At 37.4% G+C, this 25,718-nt stretch overlaps 1 protein-coding gene across 1 annotated transcript in view; it reads left to right on the forward strand.

Moving 5' to 3' along the window:
* DNAJC15 (DnaJ heat shock protein family (Hsp40) member C15) overlaps positions 1 to 25,718 on the forward strand; it is a 79,145-nt gene that overhangs the window by 3,031 nt on the left and 50,396 nt on the right. The window lies entirely within an intron of this gene.

Raw genomic sequence — 25,718 nt, forward strand, 5'->3', positions numbered from 1 at the left:
GTGACAGACCTAGAATTCCAAGTCCTGTACCCTTTCCACTATACTCTTTCCACTATGGCTTGTGGACTTCTTAGAAATAAGGCTTTCCGAGTGGAGTGTTCAGTCTGTGATGTAGACTGGATAAATTATTAGGTAGAAGGAATCTCTTTATGGAGAGTCGTAAAAATCTCTGTACTGGACTGATTTCCAGGTCAGTTGGGAGCTCTGTGGTATTTTGAAGATAGAAGTAATATTGGTGATCTTTTACATCTGTAGGTACTTCATTTGGAAGAGGATATGTACCGTAGAATTTAAGATATCAGTTAGGAGACATCTTTAGTAGTCCAGTCACATGGAGACTAAAGTGTAGGGCAGTGATTCTACAGTGATTCCTGTCCAATCTAGTGCCTCCTTTTTGTAACAAATATTCTGTAAGGTCTCCTGTAATACCTTCAATGATATTCATAGGCAATGAAATCTATGGCAAAAAAAACTTAAAAATCAATATAATGTTTTAATTGAAAGATAAAGGTGAAGTATTTATTGGAAAATAACATGTTTACTATTCAAGTAGTTAAATGCTCAGGCATGAATACATTAGAAGACATAATGAAGTAATCCGTTGCTGTCATATTCTTTGCATTGGTGCAGTATGCCAGCAACTGCAATAAGAATCTCTGTGAGTGTGGCAGCTATAAATGTAGGCAGATTTCAAATGCATTATACTGACACTTCAGACACTGTAAGGGCCATTGTCATTGACAAACTGATTTTTCCCAAATTGTTAACAATTTTTGGTAAAATTTTGACCAAAACAAAGTGAGATCTTCCTTAATTTACATAAGAGTTGCATTTTTTAAAAAATTCAGTCTTCTTTAAAACAGTGAGAAAATGATATATTTTATGTATACTATATCATAAAGTTCTAGACTACGGTGAACATAAATATACCTACTTTAATGTCCAGTAGATTCTTTTTTAAAATCCTGAGGGATGCAGGAAGCTCTTTGTTGTACAAGGTTGTTTCATATATTTTAGGACTTCTAGAATGAATAGTAGCTCATCCACCAAATACCCTCACTCCCACCCAAATTATTGTTGCAACCAAAAGGTCTTCGCAAATTTTCAAAATGTCTCTAATGGCCTGTTCTGCTTCTGTGGGAATCTTTGGTCCAGGTAATGATCAATGATGAGTTAGAAGATAAGAGAACTGATAATAATAATTTTGGAGGAGCTTGGAAGTACTGAAAATGATGGATACCTGCCAAAGAGTAAGCTTAGGGAAAAAATAAATGACCCAGGAGTGGGACATATTAGTAATCTTATTGAAAATAGTAGAAAATAAAATGTCAAGGAGCTGAAGAAGAGATTTGTCACTGTTTTTTTTAAAGATGCAATTTATTTTGAAGTTTTCGAAATATAGCATCTGTAGTTGTAAATGTTAAGTAACTCTTTTTCAGGTAAACTTTCCTTCAGGGACTAAGAATTGATGTGCATTAACTAGTTTAGGAGATTAAAAAGATTAAAATGTATGTAAAAATACTTGTGTAGTGCCTTAAATAAAATAGTATCTTATAATTAATTGTGTTATAGTCAGAGGTCATGGTCAGATTTTGCTTTAGCAAATCTGGTTCACATGGAAAAGTAGAGAAGAAACTTGAGTGTTAAGAAGAGATATTATAAATTTTTTTTTTTAAAGATTTTATTTATTTATTCATGAGAGACACACACAGAGAGAGAGAGGCAGAGACACAGGCAGAGGGAGAAGCAGGCTCCATGCAGGGAGCCCAACGTGGAACTCGATCCCGGGTCTCCAGGATCACGCCCTGGGCTGAAAGCGGCACTAAACCACTGAGCCACCCGGGCTGCCCAATATTATAAATTTTTAAAGCATTTTGAAAAAAGCCCAGTTTGTATGAAATGACAGCCTTTTTTAGTTTTCAGTACTTTCCCAAAAAGTATAACTCCTAGTGTTAGTACTATAGTGCAACATATAAGAAAATCAGCCACATAGATATTTCAGGATAGGCCACATTGATACATGAAAACTAAGACCTACCAAACATGTAAATTATTAAGTACTTATTTGTTACCAAAACAAAAGAAACCACTTCTATTTTTCATTTCAAATTTTTACCTTGAAGCTTCCTTTTGAAGAAGTCACATGGATTACAGATTGTATATCCTTTTAAAAATTTTTTCTTTTTTTAAGAGAGGCAGCAAGTACCAGCTGGGGAAGAAGGGCAGAGGGGAAGGAAGAGAGAATCTTTTTTTTTTTTTTTTTTTAAGATTTTATTTATTTATTAGAGACAGAGAGAGAGAGAGAGGCAGAGACCCAGGCAGAGGGAGAAGCAGGCTCCATGCAGGGAGCCCGACATGGGACTCGATCCTGGGTCTCCAGGATCACACCCTGGGCTGAAAGCGGCACTAAGCCACTGAGCCATCCAGGCTGCCCGGAAGAGAGAATCTTAAGCAGCCTCCACAGCCCAAGGCAGGGCCGATCTCTCGACCTGGATATCATGACCTGAGCCCAAGTGGAGTTGGATGCTCAACTGACTGAGCCCCCCAGGGGCCCCTGGGCAAGAACTTTTATATGCTTCTGTGATTGGCACTCTCTTTGACACATGGTAGTCACTTAATTGTTTATTAAATCGATAGCTATTAACTTCTATTATTATTGAGTGACAAACATGAATGTTTGATTCTAACATTGACTAGGGTATTTTTTTCTTTGTAGGATTCCTCCTTTATGTTAGCCTCTAAGGGAGATCGAGAGTCTATGTCTGTCTTACTATTCTTTCCCAAGAACTTAGCACAAGGCTTGATACATGCTGAATAAATGTTTGTATATGTATATAGTAAATGCTAAGTAAATATTTGTGGCATGAGTTAATAGTCTCCATCTTTCCTCTTTGTATCACAACTGTCTTTTTGAGGCAGAATAATTTTTTTCCTTCTTAACTTCCCGCAGGTACAACTATTGTCTATCTTGAACTTAAATGTTACAGTCTTGAGATATAAGTTTTAGCATTTTAGATTTTATTTACTTACTCAGGGAGAGAGAGAGAGAGAGAGAGAGAACAAACAAGCCAGGGAGAGTGGGAGGAGCAGAGGGAGAGGGAGAAGCAGACTCCCCACTGAGTAAGGAGTCTGATACTTCGGGGCTCGGGGCTCAATCCCAGGGCCCTGAGATCATAACCTGAGCCGAAATAGATGCTTAACTGATTAAACCACCCAGGGACTCTGTTTTTTTCTGGTGAATATTTGTTTTGTTTTGTTTTTTTTTTTAAAGATTTTATTTATTTATTCATGATAGAGAGAGAGAGAGAGAGAGGCAGAGACACAGGCAGAGGGAGAAGCAGGCTCCATGCAGGGAGCCCGACATGGGATTCGATCCCAGGTCTCCAGGATCGCGCCCTGGGCCAAAGGCAGGAGCTAAACCGCTGCGCCACCCAGGGATCCCGTCTGGTGGATATTTGAAACTAGATGACAGTAATAGATACCAGACTTGGCCTGTTTGTTGATTTACTGGTATTATTTAAATAGTGCTTCTCCTTTTTGAAATATCTCTTATTTATTTTTACTTATTTATTCTTAAATATTTATTTATTTGCTTTAGAGAGCCAGAGCACGAGTGGGAAGGGGAGAAGGAGTGCGAGAGAGAATGCAAAGCAGACTCCACACGGAGTGCAGAGCCTATGGTGGGGTTTGACCTCACAACCCTGAGATCACAACCTGAGCTGAAATCAAGAGTCGAATGCTTAACCAGCTGCCACCCATGTGCCCCTGAAATATGTCTTTTAAACTAAAACGAGATATTCTGTATAGGCAGGGACCATGTTTTAAGGATTTCAGTTCTCAACATAGTACCAGTTATATGGTTACTGTTCCATAAATTTTTGTTGGTTAAATCAGCAATTGAATGAAACAACTGGATAGGAAAAAAATAGAGGATGTGAGAAATGTTTTATGGAATTAGGAACTGATAGCCCTAAGGAGTAAAAAAGTAAGATAAACGAGACTGTCTCTCCTTTTTGGCTTTCTAATGGTAAAGAAAGGGTTAAGATATAAGCATCCCATACATTTTATATGCAGTCAGAGTACACATTATACTCTGACTTATAATGTGTTTTTCTAGGTTTTGGTCATTTTATTACTTATCACTTCTAATAACACAGTCTCCAAATCTGTTTTTAAGTTTGTCAATGCACTGAGTCTAATAAAAAAAATTTTTTTTTTTGAATACCAAGTACATAGAGGCAATATACTAGATGTCTGTGGGAAGGATATGGATAAATCAGGATTGCCACCCTCAAGAACAGAGGTCAACAAATTTATTTTGTAGAGGGCTAAATAGTATTTTAGACTTTGCAGGCCATAAGGTCTCTGCTATACTGCTGATAGGTACTGCGTAAATGTGGCTGTGTTCCAATAAAACTTTATTTACAAAGATAGTTGAAGAGTTAGTTTGCCTGTGGGTGATAAGTTTGCCAGCTACTGCTCTAGAAGGTAAATTGGATCAGATTTAAATACCTAATTCAACACTGATTCTATTAAGTACTGTCATTTATTCATTAATTTATTCAACACTTATTTATTAAGTCCCACTTTAAAACTCCTAGAAGAAAACATGGGCACTAATTTCTTTGATATTAGACTTAGCAGTACTTTTGGTTTATTTATTTATTTTTAAAGATTTTATTTATTTATTCATGAGAGACTCAGAGACAGACAGACAGTCAGACACAGGCAGAGGGGAGAAGCAGGTTCCATGCAGGGAGCCTGATGCGGGACTCGACATCAGGATCACACCCTGGGCTGAAGGCGGCGCTAAACCGCTGAGCCACCCTGGGATCCCAGCAACGCTTTTTAGATATGTCTCCGCAGGCAAAGGAAACAAAAGCAAAAGTGCCTAAATATGAGATTGGGAGTCCCACTATTTTTAGGTAAGGGCTAAGTTACCGAGACTAAGTGCTATAGTAAATAAAAAGATGAATCAAACATGGGTTTTAGGGGCTTGAGAAATACTTGATTTTGCAAGAGAAGCTAGAAAGAGACAAAAACAAATGTAACTTATTATCAGAGGGAAAAAATAAGGAAAAATATGTTGGGATAAGGTTGTGTATATTCCTGAATATCAGGTTAAGGAGTGAGGACCATGTCTATAGGCAGTTGAAGTTTTGTAGAGCTATGTGATCAGTGGCAGGCTTCAGGGAGATTAAGCCTGGAGCAGTGTTTAAGAAGGGTAGAGGATAGAGAAGCAGAGGAGGGCAAGACTAGTTAAGATTGTATTAGGGTGGGCATTCCTGTGGGGTCTGGAGGCCATAAGGGCAATAGTAATAGCAGGGGTAGCCAAATGTTTTATACCAGACATGAGGCTAATTCTTTAAATGCATGAACTCATTTAGTCCATGCAATAACCCCATGAGGTTTAGCTAGTGTTATAATCCCCCACTTATAGATGGATAAATTGAGACTTAAAGCAATGAAATAATTTGCCCAAAGTCACACAGTTGATGTGTGGATGAACTCCAAAGGTATCCTGCTTTATCACCTCTGCTTTTACTCCAAATATATTCTATCTTCTTTCCCCTCCAACCTTTCTAACTGTGTCAATCAAGGTCTAATTAGGAAAACAGACACATTTAAATTATGTAAAACAAAGGAAGTGTAGCACAGAGAGTTGGTTTCATAGGTGAAGGAGTTGTTGTGAAGCCAGACGGGATTGTGAGGCAGTGCAGAGGTTGAGAACAGTAAGAAGCCACTGGCATTCTCAGGGCTGCAGGGTCACAAGGAAGAGGTGCTGTTTTCATGGCCGCTCCTGGCACCTGGACCATGGGGCATCTGTGTAGTGGGGAGCTGCAGCCACAGTGACCCTGCTGCTCTGGCGCTGCTACAAGGCAGGGAGGAAAGGGGGGAACTACCCTGGCCTTTCCCTTTTTTCCACCCTCCTGTCTCCCACCATTGCATCCCATTGGTCGGACTCCTTTGGAGCCAGATGACACAGGAGCCATGATGCAGGACTTAGCTGTCCTCCCAGCAGAACAGAGTAGGGAGAAGCTGGGGAATGGATTAGTGACTACAAACAGATCTGGGACCAACACACTGACTATCTGTTTTCAGCTGTAAGGTGATTTGAATTCCACAGATGTTGAGAAATTTGAAAGCATAGTCACCTAAAAGCACTGTTACAAAACACTATTTTATAAATGATGCACATTCCCTTACCCCGCAGAGGTCTATTTAACTCACAGTGTAAAGCAGAATATTATTTTAGGAACTCCATTTTCACTGTCTTATGCTCTCTGAATATTATTTAAATGCTATTAGAGATTAAATAAGCATTATTAGCTCTCATGAAAACCCAATCACCATGTGTAACACTTTTTCCCTTTTAAAATGGAATAGACTTTTTTCAACTATAGATTTAGATTTATAGAAAAGCAAGAAGATAACACACAGAATCCCTGTGCACCCCACTCAGTTTTCTCTGTTAACATCTTTTGTTAGTATGGTACGTCGTTATAATTAACAAACCAATGTTGCTGGATCCATTATTAACCAAAGTCTGTACTATTTTCAGATTCTTAGTTTTTGCCTACTATCCTTTTAATAATGTTCCAGGATCCCATCCACGATAATCACATTACATTTAATTTTCATATCTGACTTGGCTTCTCTTAGCTGTAACAGTTTCTCAGACTTACCTTGGTTTTTTTTTTTTTTTTTTTTTTTTTTTATGATAGTCACAGAGAGAGAGAGAGAGGCAGAGACACAGGCAGAGGGAGAAGCAGGCTCCATGCACCAGGAGCCTGACGTGGGATTCGATCCCGGGTCTCCAGGATCGCGCCCTGGGCCAAAGGCAGGCGCCAAACCGCTGCGCCACCCAGGGATCCCTTACCTTGGTTTTGATGATGTTGACAGATTTGAGGAATACTGGTCAGATATTTTGCAGAATGCACCTGTCCTGGAATTTGTCCATATGCAAGGCACATACTATAAACATCATCTCTCACTGTTTAGGTTAACTTTGATCTAATTTAAAAAAACAAAAAACAAAAAAAACTTTGATCTAATTTGATGACGTAGTATTTGTCTAGTTTTTCCACTGTAAAGTTAACTTTTTTTCCCCCTTTCCATGCTGTACTTTTTGAAAGGAAGTCACTGTGTGTGGCTCATATTTAAGGAGTGGGGAGTTATGCTTCCACTCCTTGAGGGTGGAGTTCTTTATGAAATTATTTGAAATTTTTTGGACAGGAGATTTGTCTTTTTCTCTTATTTATTTATTCACTCAATCATTTATTTGTATTGGTCAGGATTCATGGATATTTATACTTAGGGTTATAACTCAGTATTGTTTATTTTGTTGCTCAGACTGTTCTAGCTTTGGCCTTGGCATCTCTTTCAGTTGGCTCCTATACACCTTTGACATACCCCATTACTATAAGGTTTTTTTTTTTTTTTAGTACTTCCTTACTTTTGGCACTATAAGGTGGTCTAGGCTCAATTTATATATTTCCTGTCCCTGTCCTAGAATCAAGCATTTCTCTAAGAAGCTTGGATAGGAAACTTCATCCTGGGTCACAGCTCTGGATCCTACCTAATAGCTTCATTTTTATCCTTTTACCCAACTTGTCCCCATTTTCCTTATCTTCCCCTTGTATAGCTGATGAAGTCAGATAGTAAAAGATTTCCTTGTCTTGGGGTAAAGTGGCTGTGCTTTTAGTCCACCAGAGAATGTGCCGTTTCTCCTGCAGTTTCAGCCATGCTCTGTTTTGTTTTGTTGGTTTGTCTTTATTTTTATTTTATCTTTTTAAAGATTTTACTGGGCAGTCCTGGTGGCGCAGCGGTTTAGCGCCGCCTGCAGCCCGGGGTGTGATCCTGGAGACCCGGGATCAAGTCCCACATAGGGCTCCCTGCATGGGGCCTGCTTCTCCCTCTGCCTGTCTCTCTCATGAATAAATAAAAAATAAGATCTTAAAAAAAAAATATTTTACTTATATATTCATGAGAGACACAGAGAGAGAGAGGGGCAGAGACACAGGCAGAGGGAGAAGCAGGCCCCATGCAGGAAGCCCGATGTGGGACTCGATCTTGGGACTCCAGGATCTCACCCTGAGCCGAAGGCAGGTGCTTAACCCCTGAGCCACCCAAGTGTCCCTATTTTTATTTTTCAATATCTGCTATTAGGGATTGCTAATCGAGGATGCCAGCAGACTGTGAAATCAAAGAGAGAAATTCATCAACCTTTCTGTATTTATTTATCATTATATTTCAAGTTTGTTATAGAATCTTATTGGGTCAGTGAACAGTGATGCCTATCTCCAGGTACAAAGTAATATATGTTCCTCCGAATGGTTTCTTGTGATCTTCCGAGGAATGATTTCACTTCCTTTTGGCATACCTAGAATTTAACAACCATCACCACCATCAAACTGAAAAAATAGTTTTGTGTAGCAGGTATATAGAACTTAAGGGATAAGAACTAAAACAGCCATGAAAAAAAAAAAAGGAAAAAAAAAAAAAAGAAAACAGCCATGAAATCAGTTACAGATGGTACTATAAACAGCACTGTTTCTCTCAAATACTGCCTAGCTGCAATGATGTTAAAGTTTTACTCACCAAGGACTCTGTTACCCTGTAGTACTTAATAATATATCTAAGTATATTATGTTTTTGTGTTTTGTTTCATCTTAAAGATTTTATTTATTCATGAGAGACGCGGAGAGAGGCAGATACAAAGGCAGAGGGAGAAGCAGGCTCCATGCAGGGAGCCTGATGTGGACTCCATCCCGTGACCTCAGGACACGCCCTGAGCCAAAGGCAGATGGTCAACCACAGAGCCACCCAGGCATCCCTATCCTAGGGGTTTTTGACTCAGATTTTGTACAGTATTACTGTAGGTCTTGGTACTATAAATTCACTTCTGGCCAGTACAAGTTTCTTCCAAATTTGCCCCAAAACACTGCTCCTTAATCTTTTCAAATATGTTGTTTTATAAAATGACCTGTTTCCTGCTTCCATAATATTAGTAATATTTTCTATTTTTATTTGTTGAATATATAAAAATAAGATAAAAAGAACGATATGCTTGAATGTACTGAGTTCATCATGTTCATGCAAATGATTGAGGAGGTAAACTAACCCTTAGTCAATGTCTTCTCATTACCAGACACTGTGATTACATTTTCCCATTTCTTATAATAACTCTGAGAAATTTGATGTTACTTTTCACCATTTTACATGTAAGAAAACTGAGGACCAAAGTGGTCTCAAGGTCATATAGCTAGGAAGTGGCAGGACTAGGATACAAAACCAATTTTGACTTGGAAAGTCCTTGACTTTTTCGCTGAATGATATTGCTGCTCTATCATTTTAGATATCAGAAATTGATGAAATCCAATTCCAAGAAATGATTTATAGTCCTGATATTTGTGGTAATTTTCGGAGTCTTCAGATGCTTCAAGATAATGTTTAAAAATTCTTAAACCTTGAAGCAGAGTTAATTTTATTTCACCTTAACTCAGAAAGGCAGAAAAGAATACTGTGTAATGAAATTTAAGCTGTAAGCATTACCACTCTAAGAAATTGTTGCCTAAAGTAAAATAGGTTATTGTAAGGGAGTAAAAGTAGTTTTCAAAAAATGACATGATTTCCCAAGCAAGAAGAATAAGCAAAGCTACAGTGTTGCAGGTAAGGTATACATCAGATGCAAGCCAAAAGAGTTTAGGGAGTACTTGCCAGGGACTCTAAAGTCAATGTAATAAAAGCTTGTAGGAGTACATGATAGAGAAGAGGCTAGCTAGAGATGTGGCAACATCATTTTTATGATCAGCGTGCAAAATTAAGTGTAGCAATAAAAAGGGAGATGCCAAAGATCAGTGCATTTGTTTTTATCAAAGAATGCCAGGAGGAATTTGTTTTTAAAGTTTATTTGAGAGTAAATAGGCCAGAGGGTTTCTAACTTAAGAGATTAAGCTATGAAACTCTTCTGACCAAGTGGGATCTTCGCAAGAGTTTTTTTTTCCTAATAACCTTTATTTTTTTTCTCTGACTTTGAAAGAAACAACTGTGTAATAATATGATAAAGTAATTGTAGAAGCTATCATTTATTGAATGTTTATCCTATCTAAAATACTAAGAAACAACTGTGTAATAATATGATAAAGTAATTGTAGAAGCTATCATTTATTGAATGTTTATCCTATCTAAAATACTAAGAAACAACTGTGTAATAATATGATAAAGTAATTGTAGAAGCTATCATTTATTGAATGTTTATCCTATCTAAAATACTAAGTGATATGAATCTTCTAATGTATAAAAGTTCATACTGACATATAATTATTATCCTCATTTTGCAGATGAAAGAGAAACAGTAGGATAGAGGTTAAGTAATTTGTCAGAGGTCATGTGCTGACAAGTAGAGATCTAGCCAAAATTCAAACCATATTGCTTTGATTTCACAATCTGTGATTGAGGAGAGGGGTGGGGCGGTGGGGTAACTGGGTGATGAACATTAAGGAGGGCATGTTATGTAATGAGCACTGGGTGTTATATAAGACCGATGAATCATGAAACTCTACCTCTGAAACTAATAATACATTTTATGTTAATTAATTGAATTTAAATAAAACTTAAAAACTCTGCGATTCTAGGACTTTGTCTAAATGATAAAATGTAGGCACTAAGAATATGTAACTACTAGGGACGCCTGGGTAGCTCAGCGGTTGAGCATCTGCCTTCTGCTCAGAGCTTGATCCTGGGATCCCGGGATAGAGTCCCATGTTGGGCTCTCTGTGAGGAGCCTGCTTCTCTCTCTGTCTCTGCCTCTCTCTGTGTCTTTCATGAATAAATAAAATCTTTAAAAGAAAAGAATATATAACTACTGTTAAATTTTGGCTCATCTCATTCTCTTTTCTTTTTCCTTTGTGTATATGCTGCACATTCTGATTTATAATCTTTTTTTTAATATTTATTATTCATGAGAGACAGAGAGAGAGAGCAGAGACACAGGCAGAGGGAGAAGCAGGCTCCATGCAGGGAGCCTGACGTGGGACTCGATCCCGGGACCCCAGGATCACATTCTGAGTCAAAGGCAGATGCTCAACGCTGAGCCACTCAGGCATCCCTATAATCATTTATTATATTGTCTATAAACATTCCTCAGTATATTACTTGTCAGTGCCTATTTCAGATATGCCCTAATTTATTTAATTATACCCCTTTGTTGGGTATTCAAATTGTTTCCAGTTTTTATATTATGAATACTGCTGTGATGAATATTCTCATATATAAGTTTTTATGCACCTCTCAGATTATTTTCTTAGGATAATTTTTTTAAGTTGTGCTTACTGAGCCTGATAACTTGGAATGTATTTAAGGCTGCTGATTCCAACGATGAAATTACTCAAGACGGATTGTCCCAATTTGAATTCCCAGCACCAGTTCATGAGATTGTTCACTGAATCACTCCCTCAACAACTTGTAAGACTTGGAGTTGTTGGCTAAAATGTATGCCTCTCCTTAGTAATGGCCCTTTTACTGGAAGAATGACAGATTGCCACATGTCCCTATCCAGAAGAAAAGTTGAAGGAAATATGAGTAATTCCATTATTCTTATTAAAGTAGTCAATTTTATCTACTTCCATACTTAACAAACTGAATGACTTTTTTATATTAAATATAAGAGTCTTGAAAATATAACTTATTGAGGGTGGGTGAGGGAAGATAAAATTTTATGAGAAGTAGGGAATTATAAGGAGCAAGAGCATCAAGGACTGGTGCTAGGATCTAGTTTGGCATTAGATAATTAAATGACATGTTCTCTAGGTAATTAAACTAATAAATAGGATAAGACATGATAAGGTTTTTGTGAATGGGTGTTAAAGTCAGATAGGATGTTGGGATGCCTGGGTGGCTCAGTGACTGAGCATCTGCCTTCGGCTCCGGGCATGATCTCAGGGTTCCGGGATGGAGTCCTGCATTGGGCTCCCTGCATGGAACCTGCTTCCCTCTCTGCTTGTGTCTCTGCCTCTCTGTCTCTCTGTGTCTCTCATGAATAAATAAATAAGTAAATCTTTAAAGTCAGATAGGATGTTTCATTGAATATGAGCTGGAAAGATTTACGGATTTTTATAATTTAAAGAGTATGAGCATAATTTTAAATTGTTGCTTGAAGACATAGGGTCCAGTCTGGAATTCGAATACCTTTTATTTTAGTTTTAGTGCAGACACTGATAATCCCTGTTACAACTTGGACAAGGCATGTCGCTTTTCAGGACTTCAGTGTCTTCCTCTGTAAATTGTGGAGTTTTCTATACTAGATGTTTTCTATCATTTCTTCCACCTCTATGATTGTGACTTTGACTTACTGTATTGCAGTCAGAAATGCCAACAAAATATTGAGTACCCTATGGAAGCTTTCAAAGGAAAACAAATATATCTTTTTGTATAAAAGTATAGGGTCTCTGTATCTAGAATACTGTGTGTACTTCTGTGTGCATCTTTTCAGTCAATAGAGGGCAGCCTCAGTGGCACAGCGGTTTAGCGCCGCCTGCAGCCCAGGGTGTGATCCTGGAGACCTGGGATCGAGTCCCACGTTGGGCTCCCTGCATGGAGCCTGCTTCTCCCTCTGCCTGTGTCTCTGCCCCTCTCTCTCTCTCTGTGTCTCTCATGAATAAATAAATAAAATCTTAAAAAAAAATTAAACAGTCAATAGAAATTTTTAGTAAGAGACAAATGTATTGAGGGTAGAAGTATGTATTGAGTGTGGAAGTGAGGGGAGGGGAAAGCTCATTTGAAGAATGGCTGAAATAATTTGGAACTTAATTCAGAGATAGTTTAGAACTCTTAATTCAGAAAGTCATTGGACAAAGGGATAATTTAATAAAAGTACAATAATAGGGGGATCCCTGGGTGGCTCAGTGGTTTGGCGCCTGCCTTCAGCCCAGGGTGTGATTCTGGAGTCCCGGGATCGAGTCCCATGTTGGGCTCCCTGCATGGAGCCTGCTTCTCCCTCTGCCTATGTCTCTGCCTCTCTCTGTGTGTGTCTCTAATGCATAAATAAATAAAATCTTAAAAAAAAATAAAAGTACAGTAATAAAGTGATAAAGGATATCCATTGGCTGAACAAGTTCCTTTCTTCCAAATTCTGGAAAACACAACTAAAGGATATTCCTTAAACATAAGAGATAAATTTAGGGCAGTGACGAAAGTTAAAGAAACTAACTCTTAGATTTTGAAGTACCTAAAAAGACCCAGCTTTTGAGAGCAGGTATATCTGAAGCTTCAGACCAAATAACAAGTCTCAGAAGTTACATTTACAGATCTGAGATTTACAGATCTGAGTCTGATAACAGACTCCGTGTTACATTTACAGATCTCAATTTACAGCATTGAGAAACACAGAGCAAGGATGCTACACTAGTTCTTCCTAACAAGTATTTTCCAAACGTCATAGTTGTTTTTCAGTATCATTCTGAATTAATTTTTTTTAAAGATTTTATTTATTTATTCATGAGAGACACAGAGACAGAGAGAGGCAGAGACACAGGCAGAGGGAGAAGCAGGCTCCCTGTGGGGAGCCCAACATGGGACTAGATCCTGGGTCTCCAGGATCACACCCTGGGCTGATGGTGGTGCTAAACTGCTGAGCCACCCAGGCTGCCCCGAATTAATTTTCTGATTAGAATTTTGCTTTGCAGATCTTGCCTGCTTCTGGCCTGTCTGTTTAATATTGAGATGATTCCATATTGTTAAAATAGATGGAAGTTGACTTTATATTTCATAAGTTGTCTGGTTGAATCTGTTTAAAATATTCCACAGGTAACTGGTCTAATCTGTATCTAACATTTTATAGATATTTAACATAGTCTATAGATGATTCCTGCCCTCCAACACACATACATATTCGTTTGGGATAACCTAAGGTCACAATGATGGAAGAGCAAAACTTTAATCAGAATTCAGGTTTCTCATCTTCTAACCTTTGTATTGTCCCTATACCTTCCCATTTTCCCCTCTGGCTGAACCTTGACTCTGTCCTTCAGCTTTATCTGGGTTCTTCTGAAAAGTCATCTATTGCCCAGAAGCATAATACTCAGCTAGCTGGTCATCTCTCTAACCATCTACCCCATATGCATCCATCCTGTCAATTAACTATTCACTTTTATTTAGCCCATAGTATATTTTGAGACTACATTGATGAATAAAGCCTACTTCTTGCTCTGTAGAAGCTCACAGTTTAGTAAGGGAGATAAATTATGAAGTTGTAGTCTGGGATCATAACAGAGAAATAAACTGGGAGGTAGAGAGGTGGTGATATTGGAATAGGGGAGATTCTAATGTCATTGATTCCTTTCATATTTGGGAGTTTACTTAATCTTGCTGCCTGTCTAGAGTAGTTCCATTTTTCTTCTTTCCCTGTTTAGTAGCCACAAAGCCATATATCAAACAGCTTCTGTGTTAGGGATAGGGATTGAGCACACTATCTTTTTGTGAAAGATGGTGAAACAGAAGGGCAGGGACTAATAGAGTGAGTGAGGGCAGTAGGGGTATGACTCAGATACCTCTGCTCCCTTCCTCATAGCCAGCAGCTTTGGAAGAGGGAGAGCTTATTTTGAGAAAAAGTGCCATGGTCCGGGTATAGGGTTGGAACCAGCTCCCAGGAAAAATGTGTAGAGTAGTCTTATTGGTGGTACCTGGTCAAATAATCTGCTAACGTCATCTTTAGGCCTCTCAATTCTGCTGCTCCCTACTACATTACTAAATTGTAATAAAGATAGAAAAATGAAGTCTTCCCCTTTCAAGTTAAAACCTAGTGTTAAAAGTTTTTACAAATTTTTAAGTAATTCCAATTACTATATTATTATAATTTTATATACTTAGAGTTTTAAGTTAGTACATCCTTGTTCCAAAATTGACGAACCATGTTAACATTAGTAAAGTCTGTGCACTAGGGTATTCTCAGCACTGGTTATCTCCATGTAATTGTATAAAGCAGTGGATCTTATTTTTTTTTTAATATTTTATTTATTCATGAGAGACACACACAGAGAGAGAGAGGCAGAGGGAGAAGCAGACTCCATGCAGGGAGCCCGATATGGGACTCGATCTTGGGATTCCAGGATCATGCCCTGGGCCAAAGGCAGACGCTCAACCGCTGAGCCACCCAGGCGTCCCAAAGCAGTGGATCTTAACCATAGTGTTCTTGCACATTTATATAGCAACATGAGAAATGGGATGGTGTTTACAACCATGTGCCTTTGCAAATAACCCGTGGTCCGTAATCTGGTTTAAAATCTGAGTCTAACAATGAAATGTCCTATGTATCAACTTTTGAGAATCATTGACAAATAGCTTTAGCATACTTTTATTATCCCAAGAAATATTTCTAGTTAAAAACCTAGTAAGTTCTCAAAGGAATTAGATACATTTATAGATAAATAAAATAACTAAAGCAAGCTAGTAAAATTTGGAGACATACATGTTTTAAGATTTTCTATCCATTTGTAACCTTTGTGAGGTCATCTTACTGATCTCTTTCTTTACCCCTAGTACTCCTAGTCTGTGGTGGACACCCAGAGTAAGTGTTCAAATGCTCAATTAGTGAATAATGAATGAATCAAGGGGATATTACTAAAAGCTGAAACACAGCAGAAATCTATATCAGGATTTTTCAGAAAGCAGAACCAAGTAGTATATATTATTTATTTTGATGATTTGGTTTACATAATTGTGTGGACTGGCAAGTCTGAAATTTGTGGAGCAGGGGTACCTGGGTGGCTCAGTTGGTAAAGGGTCTGCTTTTGACTCAGGTCATGATCTCAGGGTCCTGGGACTGAGCCCTGGTTAGGCTCTCTGCCCTTCTTTTCCCTCTCCCTCTGACCACTATATGACCCCCCCCCCCCCCCACTCCTGCTCACTCTTTTTCTTTTTCTCAAATAAATAACATCTTTTTAAAAAGTTGTAGCCTGCAGGCTGGAAACTTTCAGACAGTAGTTTGTTCTTGGCAGAATTTCTACTTCAAGGAAACCTCAGTTTTCTTCTTAGTGCCTTTCAACCGATTGTATGAGGCCCACCAATATTACCAAAGACAAACTCCTTTAAAGACAACTGATGGTAGACACTAGCTACATGTACAAAATATCCACACAGCAACACCTAGATCAATGTTTCATTGACCTAACCAAATGGACATAGAAAACGAACCATCACAGTATCTTTGGATTTAGGGATTTGCAACCAAATGTACGGCCTGGTTTGGCAAACTTATGATGATCCTGGGAGCTCTTTGTGCTCTCTGAGGCATCCAGGGCTACATTGATATTGGGGCAGGACTTTGACTAGCTACATTTAATGTAAACAAAGAAAGGCTGCTTATTTTATTAGGAGAAAGCAGAGACAAGATTTACATCAGTGGGTCACTGAAGAAATGCAAAACAGTACTTAAAAGATTATTTATTCCTCAATAATAACATAAATACATAAATCACTATGTATAACAAGGATTTAAGTTTGGGGAAATTCTGTTTTTTAAGATTTTATTTATTTGACAATAAAATATTTTTTATATTTTTTGCTTAAGCAGAGGGAAAACGGGCAGAGGGAGAGACAGAAGCAGGAGAAGCAGAGAGCATGACTTGGGGCTCTGTCCCAGGACCCTTGATTCATGACCTCAGCTGAAGGTAGACTCTTAACTGACTGAGCCACCTGGGCGCCCCATAAATTTGAGGAATTTTTGTTAATTATATTAGAAAGTAGAGAAATATTCGATTAGACCAAGCCTAGGAGTTTTGTTTCTTATTATGTTTGGCTTTTGGTCTTATTATTTTGCTTTGTTTTGGTTTTGCCCTTTTATTTACTCTTTAGGCTTACTGTAGAGATGAATGCTTGCCTGCAGTTAAAAATAAATGAAGTGACTTTAAAGAGGAGCAAATACAGATGTAGTTAGCTTTGTTTTTCCTTTTTACTTAAAGTTTTCAGGGGAATTAGTGTTTTGAGAGAGTTTCAAATGTATTTTTTGGCATTGGATTTTTATTCTACTTAGTAAAGGCCAAGTAGATTAATGTGTTTTGGTCCAATTTAGATAAAAAATCTGTGAAATTCTTGCCAGCTTGAAGAATTGTAAAAATTATCTTCCTAATGTCATTTTATCATGTCTGACACTTTTTCTTGAATAAATTCTCTTCCCCTCTTTCTTTTGATCTGTTTGTGCAATACCTTTCTTTCCCAAATTCTGCTGATTTGCCAGGTCTTTCTTGTTTCTTCTTTTTTCTTTTTCCACTTACGTTGTTTAAATTCAAAGAGCTTTCTTTGTAGAAATTGAACCAAATAATAAGACAACATAAAACACTGAGTTCAGCAAAAAGTGATTTGCTTGTGATTAACCCTTGAGAATTGAGTCACTGCAAGATAACAAAGAAAGAATTTTTTTGAGACAACCTGCTCATTCTTCTTTTTCATTCTTAGATGAGACCTTTTTTCTCCCTGAGTGTTACAGATTCACATACTGCTTTGCTTGGGCTTTATCATTTTCATCATGGCATGTTTTTAGAAAAACCAGTCCAGGTGAAAAACCAGTCTCATCTTCATTCTTAGATGAGAACTTATGACCTCCTTTTCCTCTGACCCCAGTTGTCTCACAGACTTTGCTTTCAGCAAAAGGCAACTCTGTTCTACCCGTTGTTTAAGGCAATGACCTTGACATCTGTTTGAATTATAATTGACAAACAAAAATTGCATTTAAGGTATACAGGGTGGAGACACACACACACACACACACACATATTGTGAAATGATTACTACATCAGACTAATTAACAAATCCATCACTTCACTGTGTGTGTGTGTGTGTGTGTGTGTGTGTGTGTGGTGAGAACACTTACGACCTACTCTTAGCAAATTCAAATATGAAACTTAATCATCCTATAACTGAAAGTTTGATCAACATCACCCCATTTCTCCTACCCTCAGCCCCGGGCAACCACCATTCTACTCTCTGTTTCAATGAGTTCAACTTTTTTAGATTCTACATAAATGTGAGATCATACAGTATTTGTCTCGCTGTGTCTGGGTTACTTCACTTTGTATAACGTGCTCCAGATTCATCCATGTTGTCACAAATGCCAGAATTTCCTTCTCTTTTATGGGTGAATAATATCCCATTGTATATATACACATTTTCTTTATCCATTCATCTGTCATTGGACATTGTTTCTTCTTTTTCTCTCATACTTCATATCCAATCTCTCAACAAATCTTAATGCCTTTATCTTCAGAATATATCTAGAAGCTGACCACTTTTCCCTATCTCTATCACTAATCCCTTTGGTCCAAGCTACCATTATTTCTTGGATTGTTTTAATACACTCCAAAGTCCTCTCCATGCCTCTGGCTTTGACAGGTCTTTTCTTAACATGACAACTAGTGATCATTTTAGAATTCTGAATAAGATAATGTTAGGCCTCTTCTTAAAACCATCATGTCTCATATCACCCAAAACTAAAGTCCTTATGTTGACCCCAAAGGCCAAATAGACATGATCTGCTGTCTGTGTTACCCTCTGACCTCATTCCATATTCCTTTCTTCCTCTGTCACCTTCTCCTCTGTGCACACTGGCCTTCTGGATATTCCTTAAACACACCAGGCGTACCTCTGCCTTGAGACCTTCATTCTCTTCATTCTTGAGACTTATTCTGCCTGCCTGGTGATTTTTCCTTAAATATTGGCATAGATTCTCCACTTTCTTCAGTTTTTTTTTTTTCCTCCAAAAGTCACCTTTTCAGTGAAGCTTTCCCGGCTTACTCTATCTAAATTTATCATTCTTGATATACAAATACACACCCACTTCTCTACCTGCTTAATATTTTCCACAGCACATAACATTCTATTATATATTTTCCTGATTTATATTGTTTAATGTCTGTTTCTTGTGCTAAAATGTAGCTTCAGAAGGATAAGGATTTTTTCTGATAAATCATCAGAACTAAGAATTGTGACTGGCATATAATATAGTAGGCGCTCACTGAGTATTTATTGAAATCAGTCAACCAGTTAAAGATAAGAGATAGCCTCCAAATAGCTACTTGAAAAGTACCTCTTTTATTGGAAGTTTCTTTATTTTTCTTTTTAAAACAACTCAATTTTTTCTTCATGTTTTCCTATGTGGACCTGTGAATTATCTTCATTTTTGTAATGTAATTTACCTGGCACATTACTCTTTATTTCATTTTCTTGGTCATCTGTGAGACTTTTGGATATGTTTACCTGGTCTAGGATGTTAAGAGACATGATGATGTGTTAGTTTCTTAGTTAAATTTGATGACCACTGTTCATTATATTTTCCCATCTCAAATTTAATTCCATTCACTAGCAGATGGAATACAGTACACAAATCATCTAAACTCTAAAAGGTATCTGGATAGTGGGGAAGCTTCTTAAAGGTTCTTTTAATCTCATTATACAAATTTTTGAAAACCTGCTATGTACTGTGTACTTTGTTAGATTTTGAAACTCCAAAGAGATAGTCCCATCTTCCAGAAAGCTCATATTTTAGAAGGAATTTGAAATTGATAGGTAAAACCATTATTAAATAATGTACCATTATTGTAATCTGTTAAATACTGTGGGGACACTAAAGAGGTTTGCTTGGATGAGGAGATGAATGAGGGGAGAGGGGGAAGCTTCACTGGGAGATGACTTTGAAGCTATTTGTTGAGGAGTAAGTAGGAATTTTCCAGGAGGACTGAGCAGAGAGGAATAGAAAAGAATAAGAGTAAAGACGTGGGAGTAAAGACGGACTAGCAGAGATCTACCATGTTTACACAGTGTGCTGATCATTTTTGATAACCTTGCCTCATAAATCATTTTGACCATCCTAATGATGTAGGTATCCACATTTCCATTTTATAGATGAAGAAATGGGCCCAGACAAATCAGCTTAGGGTAACAGAACTGGTAAATGTTGATTTGGATTTTGAGCCCAATTAACTTTGAAGCCCATGGGTTGATTATCCATACATTCAGGGATGGAATGTGTGGATAATCAAGGTGGAAGGTTGAGAGAGTTCATGCTTGTTTCATGGATGAAAAACATGAAGTCTTATTTTTAAAAAGTACAAATTTAGAATACCAAAGGCAAAGAGGAATGGGGAATGGTATGAGGACGAGAAGGAGGATGATATGGAGCAGATTTAAAGACTAGCCGGCATCAGAAGCCATAATTTTCTTCCAATGGCATTTATTGTGGACATTAGACTTTTCTTTAGCCAAACTTAACAGTTTAGGAATAAGGATCTCTATGGTAACTCTCCAACCAATTTGAAACTAATCAATGATTCGGTTGAGATTTTATCATTCATTGGTTTCTGCAGTGCTATTATGCAGATGCCTGGACATTTTAGTATCTAAAATATTCATGCTTTGTGTATAGTCATAGGTAATACAGTGAGAACTATGCTTTTTGGCATTTTTCACAGATAAAACCTAGAGTTGTCATGAATTTTTAAGAACTAAATATCATTGGCCAATATCACATAATTTTGTTATGTGTAAACATATTGTTTTTGTTTTTCATGGTGACATAATGAAATTGTTAAAAACTGAATTTCCAAATTTGGAGTAAATAGAATGTTTTCTGTTTCTCTTATATAGACCACTGTTCCCAAACACCAGGATAGACCAGTTGTAAAACAGTTGGTGAAATTTTTAATTGATGTGTAACTGATTTAGTTCTTAGGTATATATGTGCACATTTTTTCCCCAAGTTTTTATTTAAATTCTAGTTAGTTAACATATAATGTAATAATAGTTTCAGGTGTAGAATTTAGTGCTCCATCATTTAACATACAACACCTGGTGTTCATCACAAGTGCCCTCCTTAATCCCCATCACCTATTTCACCCATCCCTCCCTGCCACCCCTCCAGTAACCATGAGTTTGTTCTCTGTAGTTAAAAGTCTGTTTTTTGGTTTGCTTCTCTCTCTCTTTTTTCCCTGTATGTTCATTTATTTTGTTTCTTAAATTCCACATATGAGTAAAATCATGTTATTTGTTGTTCTTATATGTGCATGTTTTTATAGAAAGATCAGCTTCTTTAAGTATGTGCTAGCTTGGGTAGCCCGGGTGGCTCAGCGGTTTAGCGCTGCCTTTGGCCCAGGACTTGATCCTGGAGTCCTAGGATTGAGTCCCACATGGGGCTCCCTGCAGGGAGCCTGCTTCTCCCTCTGCCTATGTCTCGGCCTCTCCCTCTTTGTCTCTCATGAATAAATAAATAAAATATTAAAAACAACAACAACAACTGTGCTAGCTTAATTTTGTACAGAAAAGAATAATGTATCTGAGAATGTATTTAGATCTCTGCCGGCCTAGATGATGCTAGCTACTTTCCAAACCCATATATATCTGAGTCTTCAAAAAAAATGTTTAAAACGAAAACTTGCCCAAGGCAGCATTGTGGATATTTTTAAAACCAGCAACAAGAACCCTTATATGGCATCCACATTTACCATCTCTTCTCTCCAATGTATGTATGACACCTGTGGCAGTTTTGGCTGGGCCAGAGTACTGGTATATACACACCTTTCTTTTAGTTTGTGTAAACCCACAGATGTACTATGGTGTCAATCTCAGTCGCATAAGCAGTTTTAGACATTTAACCTGGTTATTGCCTCGTTATTAGAAAATGACTGTCCTGTGGTACTGACACTATGCTTGATTCACCATTTTGCTTTTAAATGGTCTTTTCAGTGTCGTTTTTGTCAGTTACTGGCAATTTAGTTTTAAAGAATTGTTATTTAAAAAACATTCAGAATAAAAATTGAAGTATACCATGCGCTTGACACTGGATCAGATATGATGTTGTATATATTAAAGAAATAAATTAGATCCTGTTAGCCTGAGGATATAATCCTGAAGTTTAAGTAAATGTGAAATAGCATAATAATAAAGCATATGTGAAATTTTTTTCAACAGTGGTAAATTAGAGATGTTGATGGAATTCTCTGATATTTACACAGTTATGCCAAATGAACCATGGGCAATTTAAAAGCCTTAGAATGTTTTACATGTTATTTTACTTTTAAAAATTAAAGTCAAATAAAGGTGTGGTTAAGAGTTGTGTGTGAACTGCTTGCTGAGATTTCAGATTCGCTCTCCTGTACTTCCTGTTTTCTATATTTGCAATTAGATCGTTTCTTTTCCCTGTGAGGGTCATTCACATATGTGGAGGACTGGGGGAATTTATTGTTGTTTTAGAGTTCTCTCAGTTTGTGTCTGAAAAAAATACCAATGATTTTGTAATGAATGGAAAACTGTTAGGTAGTAGATAAATAGTTTTTCTGGGAAATTGATCATATTTTTATTCTGGACCAATTAAGGTTACAGTTTTAATTGCTTAAAAGCATCTAATAGTTTTAGTATTTCCATTGAAAACTTTATAAGAAAGATTTTTGTTGTTATTTCAGGGTGTAAAATCTGATTATGTAAGATATATGGTATTTTTTGAAAATCTCAAGTTGAGTTCAACTTCCAAATAATTATATTTTAATATCACATTAATTACAAATACCATTACAGAGGTAAATCAGATATACTTCCCTTCCAATAAGGAATTTTAATTCCAATAAGGAAAATGAGTTTTTGATGAGCTGTGGTATACTTTGTCCATTCACTGTGGGTAAATAAGATTTGATTGCACAGTTTTTGGTCATATATTGAATATTTTTATTTGCTCCAGTGATCTACCTAATTTGGGTTTGGTTTTGTTGTTGTTTTTAAAGGTTGCAAGGCCTTTCATGTTTATCTTTCTGTAAAGCTAGTCTTTAGAAAGAGATGTTAGCTCCAACATCAACATTTTTCTTATATTATTATTTTGTTATACTATTATTTTTCTTGTTAAATAAATGAAAAATGAAATATATATAGCAGGTTTCTGATGTGCTGTAGGAGCTCAAAGATAAATGATATACCTTTTTTGATTTTAGTGAGCTTTATTTATATATTTCTTACAGGTATTCTCATGTTGGAGCTTATAAACTGAATGGCTTCAGAGAAGTCATGGGATCCCTTCAAATTATATATACAATTTTTTTTAAGATTTTATTTATTTATTAATGAGAGACAGAGAGAGAGAGCGCGGCAGAGACACAGGCAGAGGGAGAAGCAGACTCCATGCAAGGAGCCTGATGTGGGACTCTATCCTGAGTGTCCAGGATCAGGCCCTGGTTGAAGGCGGCGCTAAACCGCTGAGCCACTGGGGCTGCCCTATATATACAAATTTTGCTGTGTGCATATATTTATGGCTTAAGGGGTGATCCATAGATTTCATCAGATATTTGAAAGACACTTGCTATCTAGAAAAGGTAAAGGAGATAAAACATTTAACTATAAATTAATGTAATAAATGTTGTAATAAGGATAAAAATAAAGGTCTTTGGGAGATTAATGTAAACATTAGAGGCCCATCATGTTCAATGTCCTACATAGGATTCATTTCATATAGGCCTTTGCCTTGTGCATAGTATAGTGACTGGTGTACAGTAATATTTGTATTAGTGAGGGTCCTGGTAGTAATGATTTTTTTTTGAAGATTATTTGAAGGGATTATTTGCAGAGGTGGGCATGGTTTAAGGTAACCAAAAATGAATGATGAATTACCCAGGGCCTGGCAGTGGTTGGAAACATCCACCCAAGGAAAGGGGCAAGAGGATCAGAATTATGTTCCAGAACCCAATGACAATTGTAGGCATGGAAGAGGAGCCCTTTAATAGGAGCTGTGGCCAAAGAGGAAATAGGGTGGGAGTAAATTGTACCATTACTTCTATATCCTTCTACCTTTTGCTTTTCTGCTCATGCTTCCTGTTGGGAAGGACTGTCTCTTGTGCACAGTATTTCAATCCCACTTGGCCAAGTAAAAGTCAGTCTTATGCTCGGAATACTTCCCCACTAAGAGATGAGGAGCTAACATAGCCTGTGCTGGGTTTACCACCTTTGTGGTGGTATCTTTCCTGGTGCCAGGCTTACTGAGTGTTTCTTTGTTCTGCTTAAGCATAGTCAATGGCTTTCGTATGCCCACAGCTTTCAGTGTTTCAGACTCCAGGGACAATGTAGGGTAGAGAGGGGGAAGGTCCTTCTATTATACCACCAGAGGGGTGGGTGGGTGCCTGTAGGCCCATTTCTGTTAGTCATTTAGCTGCTGGGGGCACCCACTAGCCAACTGATGCATACAACTGGAACTGATCTGTATCTTTTTAATGTAAGTAAAGCATTTTCCAGTGTTTGACTTTATAGTCAAGCTTGGATACCAAGATTATTAATTACTTATTATTAATGGGGAGGAATCCTATTTATGTCTGGATATGTGCTCATTGTCTGTTTTGTGTTGCAAATGATTTCCATTCTATGGTAGATTTAGGTTGAAGTGTTAACAAATTATATCTGGGTAGACAAAGATAAATATTTCTAGTCAGATGAAAGAATACATAAGGTTATAAGGAAGGAGAAGAAATTCACACATGAAACATTTGAGTAGTTTGTTTGGACTGAGGTTCATTAGAGTGAACCAGTGGAAAATAAGACCGGAAATTTCAAACTATATGGCCTCAGGGAGGCTCTGGAAAATGGCAAAATTATACCTCAAAGAGGTATAATTAATCTTCTTTAAAATCAGTACTCCCTTCCTTTCTATTCAGGGCAACCTGTCTAGACAACCTGAAAGGAACTTTGGAAACTCTCTGGATATTTTTTACCTCTCTGGATAACTCTCTCTAGGCTTCCTCCCCTCTGCCAGGGAAAGAATCTTCCTTTACTGAGGTGCTCCAGTGTTACTGCCTGGTGAAAAGGTATATCTTAGAACAAGAACTGAGAGCTGTAGACAAACTTCATCTTGTCTATGAAGAGTTCTAGATTTCTATGAGAAAGCTACTAGATATTGAAGTTAAGAGTACCTTCATACAACTGCTCTTTGTTTTCTGGTGTTTCTCATGATAGAGTGTTCCCTTGAAGACTTGGGGCTTTGATTTCCTAAGATTTGTATTCCCTTACCAACTTGAAGACTAATATCTATAGGGCTCTTTGGTTTTATCATTCTCCAGTCTCAGCCTCCGTCTTACTACTTCTGCACCAATGTGAAATGTATCCATTCTGTTCTCTCCTGAGATTATACTAGATTTTATTTTTATGGCCTTTCCTCGATCTTACGGATTTACCTCTCTCACCAAATCAGACAAAAACATTTCTGTCTCTCCTATATAAATAAAGGCAGTCCAGGGATGCTATGGCAGCTCCATGATCATCCAGGACATAGTCGCCTTTCATCCAACAGTTTTCCCTTCTTTATCCAAGATGGTGTAGAATGTCTGTGTTTCAGCCAGCAGAAGGAGAAATGGAAAAGGAGAAAGACATTTTTCTTGTCCCACAAAGGACTTCTCAAGTTGTGCGTACTACCCTGCTTATTATTTTATAAACCAACGCTTAGTTAACATAGCCATAGTCTAAGGGAGCCTTGGAAATATGTCTGCATAAAATAGCAACTCCTGATCCTAGAGAAAAAAAAAAGGGAGAATGGATGTTTTGGCGGGGAGGGATCACTGATCTTTACTTCATAAACCTTTGCTGTTGTGACTTAAATATTTTTCTGAGATAGCAAAGGGGAAGAGGATAGAATAATACGGAATATGTAACTAATTTAAAATAGATTTTTATCAGAATGAGCTCATAACTTTAGATTCTGAATTCTT

The sequence above is a fragment of the Vulpes lagopus genome, chromosome 16 (assembly GCF_018345385.1).
Source record: "Vulpes lagopus strain Blue_001 chromosome 16, ASM1834538v1, whole genome shotgun sequence".
Classification (NCBI taxonomy): domain Eukaryota; kingdom Metazoa; phylum Chordata; class Mammalia; order Carnivora; family Canidae; genus Vulpes; species Vulpes lagopus.